Source organism: Armigeres subalbatus, chromosome 1 (assembly GCF_024139115.2).
Source record: "Armigeres subalbatus isolate Guangzhou_Male chromosome 1, GZ_Asu_2, whole genome shotgun sequence".
In the NCBI taxonomy this organism is placed as follows: domain Eukaryota; kingdom Metazoa; phylum Arthropoda; class Insecta; order Diptera; family Culicidae; genus Armigeres; species Armigeres subalbatus.
Genome location: NC_085139.1, coordinates 176,664,440 through 176,676,566, shown reverse-complemented (window position 1 = coordinate 176,676,566; position 12,127 = coordinate 176,664,440). Strand labels below are relative to the sequence as shown.

Below are 12,127 nucleotides of genomic sequence, written 5' to 3'. Positions count from 1 at the left end.
CTTTAGGGATGAATAAGTTGGGCGACGTTAAAAATATTTTTATGAAATAAACATTTTTCTTTTCTAAATTATTGTTTCATTTCGGTGACCAGGAAATTATTTAGTGTAAAATGCGTTTAGTTCGTGTTTTCAAACCGATTGATTGAACCATATTCATAAGACCTTTTTATGAGAAATTTTCGATACCACGTTCTAATCGTTGAAATTATTTGTCGCAGATCATGGATTTTTCATCAAAATTATGTATGTATGTTGTATTATGAAATTGCTTCAACGTGTTTTGGTTGTTATATCTCCTTATCTCTAGTCTAGTCTACCCAAGTAACATTTTAAGTTTTATAACACTCTTGAAGAGCATATTTTACTCTACAAGAGTGTTATAAAACCAGTATAAAACCAAAATGTTACTAGGGTAGTCTACACATGTTAGCCTGTTATTAGACAACTTTGTTATTGGTCGCAACAATGACTTTCACCATCATTTTTATCATATTTACATTAGGTTTTGTAAATGTAATATCGTTCACGCAAAAGCCTAGTTTAGCTTAGTCTTGCAGACCGTGTTTACCTCTGCGTCTCCACAAAAATCACAGGAAAGATTATCAGTTAGTGGGTAGGCATTGTTGGATCTTTATTCACAAAAAAATTCAACTAGCTATGATTCGGCCGCAAAAAGCTGTACAAACTAACTACCTGCGCACTGAACCGGAACACGATCAAACGCTTATCAATTGATTTCCTTCTCGACCGCACAAAGCACAACGGCACCAGATTGCTCGAAGTGTCTCTGAGCTGAGCATGAACAGTTGAACACTCCTCCGCATGCATGGCAAATGATGGAGGATCATTTTTATTTCTCGCAAAATCACTATTTCATTGAAGTAGTATATCATTTGTACTCAAATTCTGGGTTATTTCAGTTTTATTGTAAGTAAGCAGAGTCCGACTCAATTTTGAGTAGTTCATTTTGAGAGTGTGCCTTCGCTAGACACGCCTGAATAGGACGCGTTACCTGGTTATTTAAGTAGTGCGGGATTTACAGAATAGATAAATGAATTTGGTGAGCCCGTTCCAGTTATTTTATTTTATAATTATATCTGTTGATTATAAATACCGACAGGATTCGTCACTGTTTCTATTGATATTCTTATCGTCTCAGGTATGCCTTTTATCGCTTTTTCAACCTTCAATTACCTGAATAGGCAGACAACTCCACCTGGAATATTTTTCTACGCGCTCATTCGTTTTCATTATTACGAAGAACACATAGAGTAGAGTGGGGCAAGAGTACGCACTTAGTTTTAAATCGATTATGTAGTGATTATGAAGCAAGTTTCTGCATATCTTATCAATGTCGACGATTCGTATACTCTTCCTATATGTTATCTAGTGGAAAAAATATTGAAACTATTGTAATTCGTTTTAGTAGAACCTTTACTGCAAGACATGTGAAAAACGCGCTTTCATCCCACCGGTGGGGTAAGAGTGCGCATCGGGTGGGGTAAGAATACGCAATTTTCCAATCATGTGTTTCAAGTATATATTGACAAAAATAAGAGTAAATAACATTTTGTTGATGTTTACTGAAAGTATAGTACAGAACGATTAAATATTACGTAACTCTGAAAGGGGGAGGAGGTCCTAGAAAAATGAACTTTCACACGAAAAAACTTTTTTTTTTATTATAAACAAAAAAACTACCAGGTTTCGCGTGGCTTGAACAAAGCAACTCAGCTAAACCCGGCCGATGAGGCAACCAAGTGGGGAAAGGGACCCAGTACTGATTGCACCACTCGATGGTTTCGAGGGCCCGATTTCCTCTACCTACCGGATGCTGAATGGCCAGGGCAAAAATCTATGAAGTCGCTCGAGACAGATGAAGAGATACGGCCTTGTATGCTACACCAGCAACAACAATTCGAGGATATTTATCAGTTCAACAGGTCCACTAAATGGAAACGGCTACTGAGAGTAGCAGCTCACGTTCATCGTTGCGTCGGGAATTGCTATCACAAAAGTAGGAAGCAAATGCTAGTCACCGGTCATCTAAAACAAGAAGAGCTGATAAAAGCAGAAAACAACATCTGGCGCACTGTGCAGGCATCAGCTTATCCGGACGAAGTCGCCATATCGAAGATCCATAACGCGCTTCCTAAAAAGGAGATCGAGAAAACTAGTCCAATTTATAAGCTATCGCCATTTTTCGACGAGCATGGGATCATGCGAGTCGACAGTCGATTGGAGCCGTCCCGTATGTCACATACGACTTCAAGTTCCCAATCATCTTACCTCGCCACCACCATCTCACCAAGTTAATTATTGATTGGTACCATCGTTGGTACCTGCATGCATATCACAATACGGTTTGCAATGAAATTCGTCAAAAGTTCCACATTTCCAATCTTCGCACTGCAGTCCGTCAAGTGGCAAGGTCATGCCCTACCTGTAGGGTCAACAAAGCACAACCAACAACACCCCGGATGGCTTCTCTACCAGAGTCACGCCTAGCAGCTAAGGTGCGCCCATTCTCATACGTCGTTTCTAAGCTTGCAGTACTCCAGGTGCAAAGTGAGAGTAACGCAGAGTCGGAAGATAAACCATAAGTGCGTTACGGGTAGGGGAATGTCGTGGCCACTGGCAGCACTGCCGATATCCCTCCGGCAATCCGGCTTTCACAACCAAGGTATACCGCAAACGTCACCCGTCACTTTCGACAGCGGTCACTTGAATTACGAATGCGAGATAAAGGACATAACAGATGACAACAAACTGATGTGCCCAGAACGTGGATTCATCTCTCGAGAATATTTGATTATTATTATAAAATCCTTCCAATTATTATTATATACTTGCTTGAATTTGTGATTCCGTTAAAACTCTATTTGCTCAACTTATCTACGAATCAGATCGTAAGTTTCATATCGGTAATTTCAACCGTAAATTCATTGATGCATTGTGCATATTTAGATAACCTCATAAGTGGGTAAACGAGATTCCTAGGAATTTGTTATAGCAGCTAAGTGCATTTCTACCCTTGGGCAGAATAACTAGCCCTGTAAGTTAAGTTATAGAAGATTCGTCAGGATCATAATTCTTATGAACAAAACTGAATTCATTATTGATGACACCTACCCTATCGCCTTCTTTAATAATTGAATTAGTTGGACCTGAGAAGCTCAAGAAGTGACCAAATGTAAGTCAACCTAAAATTTGTTCATCTAATTCACACTAATAAACCTAATCAACAGCTTTAAGATACGTAACAACAAACCGGCGTTTCTATAAGGAGGTCCGAAAGAAACGAGTCTAACAGGAAATAACAGAACAGAATAAACAAGCAGAAGAGGAAAACGAAACTGTCTGTTATTCACATAAAATGCGCGGTGAATTTTTTTTCCGGGAGTTTTGTTATATTTGTTATTGTAGTTTTAAATGAAATTAATCCGGTACTGTTGTCTAGATTCAGTCTTAAAAATAATCGCTAGGGAAGTTAATCATAAGTTCATTCAGGGTTTTTTCTCACAGATTGTGTCCTAAATTAGGTAGGTGGATGGAATTAGTTTGGGAATTCCCCTTGAAACCCGTTCACAAAATCCGCTAAGAATTGTCAGAAAAATATATTTGAAGAATACCGAAAGTTCTTTGAGGAATTCCTCTGGAAGTTCCTTGAAGAATTCCTCTGGAAGTTTAATGATAAATTCCTTCGGAAGGTCTTTAAGGAATTCCTCTGAAAGTTTCTTGAAGAATTCCTCTGGAAGTTCCTTGAGGAATTCTTCCGGAAGCTCCTTGAGGAATTCCTCTGGAAGTGGAGGAGCTCTCCCGGAAGTTCTTGGAGGAGTTCTACCGGAAGTTCATTCAAGAAATTCTCCGCAAAATCCTTCAGGAATTCCCCCTTCACGAGTTTCACCGGAAGCTAAAACAGAAATTCTTACGGAAGTTCCTCCAGGAAACAGGAAGTTTTTCGAAGAAATTCCTGGATGAATCAATGGAGGAATTCTTTAATGAACTTTGGGAGGAATTCCTGAAGGAACTTCCGGTGGAGTTCCTGGTGGAGCTTCCGGAGGAACTTAATGAGGAATCCCTGGAGGAACTTCCGGATGAATTCCTGGAGGAACTTCCGGTGGAATTCCTGAAGGAACTTCCGGAGGAAATCCTGAAGGAACTTTCTGAGGAAATTCTGAAGAAACCTTCGGATGAATCCTTCAAGGAACTTTCTGAGGAGTCCTCCATGAAACTTCCGGAAAAAATCCTCAAGGAACTTTCGTAGGATTTCTTCAAGAAACATGTAGAGATGAAACCTGCGGTGGAATTCCTGAAGGAACTTCCGAAGCAAAACGTTATTGTGTTTTCCATGGTCGACTATTGAAATATAAGGAATTTCAGAAGGAACTCCTAGCATTAAGCTAGCCTCTCACATCAGAAGGGGTGGCAAGGAAAACAATTGCGTATCCTGGAGAATTTCCATTACATTCTTCTCAGTGTGTTCCAAGAAAAAAAAAACTTTTGCAGCAGTGTTGTGCTGAATCATTATCAGACGATAATGATTGCAATTTTCATCTGAAAACTTTTCACGTGAAAACAGTAGGCGAGTTGTCACCGGCGACAACTTTTCAAATTTTGTACTCATACGATAATAAACACAGAATTTTCATTCAATCATTATTCTTTACTAATATCAGCTAATTGTCAACAGTCACGTTATATCTTCTATTTGGCGTTATGGTTTCATGATAGTAAGGAAAAAGAGTTCAAAATGTAACGGCAAATGCTTCAAATCAAGATACGATTTTCATACGATTATCAATCGCTGGCGAGTCTTAATCACTTGATTATTTAAAAGTAAGATCGCGGGTGAGTTTGATCTTTCCCGATTATTCGAAAATTTGATTTTTTCCAACCCTGTTTTGCAGAAATACCTTGTGATTGGAATTTCATTATGATTTATTAGCTGAATTCTTGTAGAATATAAAGTCTCCGTTACATGAATTCTATGCGGTTTGGTTTAAAAATGTGCACGGGATTATAGAATATAATTAAATACATATATCCGCCGCCCAAAAGTAAATTCCATTATCCGCAGAAATCAGTTCACACACTTAAACATTTTTATTTATCATGATCTTATTAGTCAAGGCCAACGAACTGCCAGTGCACTGGATGTCCTGGATTATATGTTTCGAATCAAAACAAACACGATGCTACGCACACCAACATATCCAATGACAGATGGAACTGAAAATGTTTTTTTTATTCAGGGTTCGGGTTGGCACTGACCCAGGTTTAAAAACGAATTCGACATAAATATGCAGCAACCATCTGCCGACGCGACGGAGTTGACGAATGCAAATGGCGTCTTTTCATGACGTGAATCAAGAACACAGAAAGCACAGATAAACGAACATGACACTTTACCTGTTTTAGGATCGAAATCATCATCAGGTAAAAGTTATCGCATATTTTTACTTTTGAAAATGAATGAAAATAAAAATAATAAAATCGATCCATAAATAGAAGCGCGCTATGATTTAGTGCTTGATTAGTAAATACCTGTATGAACTTATATCAATGTGGATGGAAAACTCTCTAATGTTTGGTCGTTTTGTCTATGGTATTTGGTAGATATTGCATTTACTTCTCAGTTACAGTGTCTGCGTGCATCAACCCTATTGGAGAAAATTAAGTTTAATACTTGTGAAATTAGGGCGATGTTGTACTCAGTGTAGAGTTTGTATATAGTATATGTTAATATGCAATTTAAAAAAAAATTGCCCACCAATTCTTTTATGACATTCTCTGCACGAAATTAATGCACAGATTAGATTAAGTAGACCGTTGCAATAAATGTCATCAAGAATTATTTTGCGTGTATCAATATGCAATCTACGAAATAATCCGTTACAACGCATCGCAAAATAATCTGTTCCGTCCAATCTAGTTTTCAGCCAAATGACTTTGTTTGGCTAAATGGCTTCTTCGGCCAATTATCTTGTTTGGCCGATCGAAATATTTGAACAACTAGTTTATAGCTAACGTTCAATTCGGCTACTTTCAGCCTAACGTTTTATTCGGCCAAATGGCTTTAGGCTGATTAGCTTTTTGTCAAAGAACCTCCCTCCTTATTTTTGTATATCTTGGAAAACAACATTGAAGAATGATGTTGATTAAAAATATCCAAATATATATCCCCAGCAAGTGACCCAAAACCGTTTCCGGGTGCCCAAAACAGACAAACAAGGTTCAAAATTAGTCTAGAGGCAAATATATGATTGTTTTTTCTCGATCTGATTTTGAAAAGTCGAAAATTGCGTACAATTAATAGCTTTGGTGATGTTTGACATTAGTCTCATAAAACATATTTCGAGCTCCTTCGAGCTTTAGGGTTTGTATTTAGACATTTCAAGATATTTAGGAGTGCATCTTTTGATGAAAACAGTTTGAATCCCCCTAAAGTGAAATGAGAAAATTATTGTTTCCATAAGAATGAGATGGACACGTGGTATATTTCTCAGCATGTCGAGCATCTATCTCTGGTGTATAACAAACTTTATCGTTTTATGTGGAAACATCTTCCAAATATTTTTTATTCTATAATTCTATCCAATGATTTTTCGTATCTTTTTCTTCTTCTTCTTTAATGGCTTGACCTGCTTTTCAATTTTATGCATTTCCTCAGTTATTAATTGAAAGCTTTTCTATGCCCGCCATTGCATGAGTAATGAGCATGTATCTTGTGTGGCAAGTACAATGGATACAATATGCCCAGGGTATCAAAAATGTTTCCAACCCGAAAACATCCTAGACCGAACCGAGAATTGAACTCTCCATCTTCGGATTGGCAATCCTACGCAAAGGTTCGCAAGGCTACTGGAAACCCCGTCTCTTCTACAAAGTACTTGAACGAGGAAAATCATATTTTATCTAAACATTGTAACTTTCCATCTCACATACAACAAAAGCTATCTTTTTCGTCACGATGTGCTTAAAGTCGCCCATTTCTTCTTTCTACTGACATTGAAATATATTTTCGACAAGAGTCTTCTCGATTTCTGTGTTAAAAACTTATAAACCCATTAAAAGTCTTTGGGTCATGGTAACGGTAAGTTACAATGTTCATTAAAAACATGTATTTTCGTTTGTTTAACAATTTTGTAGAAGAGACGGAAAATGTGAATTATCATTATAATTAGTTATAGTTAAAAGAATAGTTTTAAGGGGGTTTCCACGTAAAACGTGTTACGTTTTTTATATAAGAAAGATAGAAGCTCGGCTTTTTTGCCAAAGTTGTTCGTAATAGTATTTGTTATGCCCTATATCCAAAATCAATTCTTTTTGAGTCCATGTATAGCGATCGTGATGATGACCAAATAAAACAATGTGCAATAGAACTGAGTTTTAAAGAAAGGAATGTTATAGATATTAACATAACGCACTGTTGATTCTTGAATAGCTCCTATTTTGAAAGCTCTATTTGGATCAAGCCATATGATAAATTCCAGCGAATTTCATTCACATATCGAATGTTTGCACTTGATTGATTGTTATTATTTAAAAATTGGTGCCATACTGATTGTATGAAAGTTCACCATTTTTAAAACTGTCTCCTTTCATGTACGGGTACACCGCGGTCAGTAAAATGCATGTTACTATCCAAGCTCATTTAATCGCTCTTACTACATGTCATCGCCGGATAATTTTTAAATATTTACAAAAGTGATACATTTCTGTCCGCGTCCAGCTTGACATAGCTGACACTGCTCCTTTTTAACTGATGATGGTAATGTTGTATTTTTTTCCCTGCATTCTGCTGCCTTCCAACTGCCATTTGCTGGTGGCCGCTGTTATTATTGCATTTTTCATTGACGCTGGTGTGCTGCAGGTCCGATGTGCAACTGCACTGCGGAGAGAAACAGAATTTGCGCGGTGAAAAAATCTCATTTTCATTTTGAATTTTAATTAAAATTTGTATGCGTTTGCTGTTTTTCCTCTCTTTTTTTGTTTTTGGTTCTGCATTATAAACGCCATAGCTCATTATAATAAAGCACCCCCAAAAGCACCGCTTGCAAGAAGGGGTTAAATTGATGGGAGATAATAATAATAATGTTTTTAAATATGTCTATAGTATGAAAAAAAAACGGAAAATATAAAACAGTGCGTGGAAAACATGAAATATGTTAATTTATTTTTTTCCTCACGCAAGCTTTACACAGCTGCCTGCTCAGGAGGTGATGGGCCCAGGAGAAAATCGATTTAATACAGTTACCTTAAAGTGAATCCATTATTGCCACGCCGGCAGTGGCAGCGGGGAAACGCAATGGACAAAATAAACTCCGCTTGATCCGCGCCAATCTGAGTGTAGTTAATATAAATCGGAACTAAATTTCTCACTTCGGAGTTAAATCATCGGATTTATTGATTCGAGCCACAAACGAGCAGTTTGTTTGCATTAAAGTTTGGCCTTTGTGTGAATCGCTCAGGGTTATTTAATTAATCGGATTGAGGTTTGTTTTGCTGATAGTGGACGACGAATATTGTAAAATCACAATGGAACCGCGTCGTATTTGCATACTTGCGTATGTTGATACGGTTCGTTAGAAGTCGAGCCGTAATTGGCAATAATGAACTGCACTTTATTGAGATATCTTTATATTTAACTAGCTTTATGTACCCGGCCTTGCTCGGAGTTGCAGTTTTTTTTCACAATCGGAAAATAATAAAACCAATTGATTAAAAAAAGGCTTTTGGAAATATTGACTGATTTTCAAAAAAAGGATTGTGGGTTTGAATAGCCTTATTCCGGGCAAACGTCTATTTCTAAAGAAGGGAAAACATCCACCGATGTCTTATTCCGGGCAAACGCATATTTTTAAAGAAGGGATCACACTCACCATTGCCATTGCCTTTCGAGAAAAAGCCTACTTTTAAAAGAGCAATCACATCCACCATCCAGAAGGAAACAGCTCTCCAAAATAATTTCCTTTGGGTAAACTATACGTGTTTAAATATTTGGTTTGAATTCACTCATGCGATAAAAAGGTATACTAAACTGTTCGTTTAATAAATATACCCTCTCTCGTTCAGCTATGACAGTCCTACCCAGTCTGATATAGTCTTCCTTAGACAGAGAATATGGTTCCAAATTTGGTGGACATCGGTAAATGGGTTCAGAAGTTATGCTGAATTGATCGCTAACTAAACAATACCCCTTTCTCAAAACATCCCCATTTTAAAAGGACCTACCCATATCCACTAAAATCGTTTCCTTAGGACAGACAATATCTGATACAAATTTGGTTCAAATCGGTCATGGGACTCAAGACTTACATTGAGTTGATCGATTGCTAAATAATACCCCTCCCCACATACCATCTCTTATTTCAAAAGAGCATGCCTAACCTCCCTATCGTCGTCTCCTCAAGATAAAGAATGCGTGTTCCAAATTTGGTTGAAATCGACTAAGGGGTTCAAAAGTTACACTGAGTTGATCGATAACTTAGCATTATCCCTCCACTTATGGGTCAAACACAATTGATACGTTTGCGTGCGTTTTGACAGTTTTCCCATGGGAAAACTGTCAAAACGCACGCAAACGTATCCATTGTGTTTGCCCCATTACCCTCCCTCTTTTCCAAAGAGCATCCCTAACCCCCCTATCGTCGTCTCCTTAAGATAAAGTATGTTTGTTCCAATCGGCCAAGGGATTCAGTAGGTAAACTGAGTTGATCAATAACTAAGCAATACCGCTACCCTCACCCTCCTCCTTTTCCAAAGAGCTTCCCAAACCCCCCCCCCCCCCTATCGTCGTCTTCTTAAGATAACGAATGTGTGTTCCAAATTTGGTTGAGATCGGCCAAGGGGCTCAGAAGGTACACTGAGTTGATCGATGACTAAGCAATACCCCTCTCCCCACACCCTCCCCCTTTTCCAAACAGCATCCATAATCCCCTATCGTCGTCTCCTTAAGATAAAGAATGTGTGTTCCAAATTTGGTTGAGAACGGCCAAGGGGTTCAGAAGGTACACTGAGTTGATCGATGACTACGCAATACCCCTCCCCCCACACCCTCCCCCTACTCCAAACAGCATCCATAACCCCCCTATCGCCGTCTCCTTAAGATAAAGAATGTGTGTTCCAAATTTGATTGAGAACGGCCAAGGGTTCAGAAGGTACACTGAGTTGATCGATGACTACGCAATACCCTCCCCCACACCTCCCCCTACTCCAAACAGCATCCATAACCCCTATCGTCGTCTCCTTAAGATAAAGAATCTGTGTTCCAAATTTGGTTGAGAACGGCCAAGGGGTTCAGAAGGTACACTGAGTTGATCGATGACTAAGCAATACCCCTCCCCCCACACCCTCCCCCTTCTCCAAACAGCATCCATAACCCCCCTATCGTCGTCTCCTTAAGATAAAGAATGTGTGTTCCAAATTTGGTTGAGAACGGCCAAGGGGTTCAGAAGGTACACTGAGTTGATCGATGACTAAGCAATACCCCTCCCCCCACACCCTCCCCCTTCTCCAAACAGCATCCATAACCCCCCTATCGTCGTCTCCTTAAGATAAAGAATGTGTGTTCCAAATTTGGTTGAGAACGGCCAAGGGGTTCAGAAGGTACACTGAGTTGATCAATGACTAAGCAATACCCCTCCCCCCACACCCTCCCCCTACTCCAAACAGCATCCATAACCCCCCTATCGTCGTCTCCTTAAGATAAAGAATGTGTGTTCCAAATTTGGTTTAAATCGGTCAATGCATTTAGAAGTTATGCTGGAACATACATACAAACATACATACAAACATACAAACATTGAGTTTTATATATATAAAAAGAAGAAGATTTTGGATAATTCAAATGAAAATCAAACCATCATCGCTGTGGCACTCAGCAGTGTTAAAAATATGAACGAAATTGTTATTAAAAAAATTCAATCTGATACATTGTAGCATTTCTGGTGATTTTTTACAGCACTTTAATACTGCTTTTGCTATTAGATACTCAAATGCCTCTAATATGTATATGGTTTAACAGGTTTGTATCATAAGATTTTTGCCTGTAAAAATGTGTGCAAATTTTGCTGGGTAGGGGTCCCAGGTTCAGATATATGCGAAAAGCAGCCATCTTGAGCTAATTGGCCCTGACGGCAGCGCAAAATCAAAATGGAGGTTGGGAGACTTTTTTTCACCCGGCAAGGCAATTTTCAATCCAATAATTTTCGATACAAACTCAATAGCAACCCATGATTTCCATACAGGCCCTAAAAGGCAATGTGCCAATAGCAACCCATGGTGTCCATACAGGTACTGGCTGCTCATGTGCATGATTTTGATTTAGATATGTTTAAACCGTAGGTATGTTCAAAGTTTTCCAAATCAGTTTGGAGCTCAGATCAGTTGATCTACTAAGTCAATTAGCTTCAGTACAACACCAAAAACGACCCATGGTGTTGATATTGATCATTCTTCTTCTTCTTCTTATTGGCATTACAACCCCACACTGGGACAGAGCCGCCTCACAGCTTAGTGTTCATTAAGCACTTCCACAGTTATTAACTGCGAGGTTTCTAAGCCAAGTTACCATTTTTGCATTTGTATATCATGAGGCTAGCACGATGATACTTTTATGCCCAGGGAAGTCGAGACAATTTTCAATCCGAAAATTGCCTAGACCGGCACCGGGAATCGAACCCAGCCACCCTCAGCATGGTCTTGCTTTGTAGCCGCGCATTTTACCGCACGGCTAAGGAGGGCCCCGTTGACCATTACTACTGCGATTTACATAAGAGTCCCGTTTTCGATTTTTGACGATTTTGATGTTCTTCCATAAATTGGCTAAAAATGGCTTCATCTCTCTTGTTCTAGAATTTTGAAAATCAAAACCCGCTTGTATTGTCCCGTCTTGCTATTTCTTCGCATAACAGTAGCCTTCCAGATTTTGTTACATTTTTGCACAAAAAATAAATATAATTATGGTTCATTTATTAATTCCATAGCAAGGCATACAAATAAAAAATAATATTCCAAATTTTCAGAAATATTTTTAAAAAATTAACGGCACATTGCTTAAGTTGAAGAATACTGACTATGCGAATAGGGACACCTTAGCAGCCATGCGATTTACGATTTAAAT

At 38.6% G+C, this 12,127-nt stretch overlaps 1 protein-coding gene across 2 annotated transcripts in view; it reads left to right on the top strand.

Moving 5' to 3' along the window:
• LOC134205554 (uncharacterized) overlaps positions 1–12,127 on the top strand; it is a 189,413-nt gene that overhangs the window by 2,380 nt on the left and 174,906 nt on the right. The gene's annotated exons all lie outside the window — the stretch shown is intronic.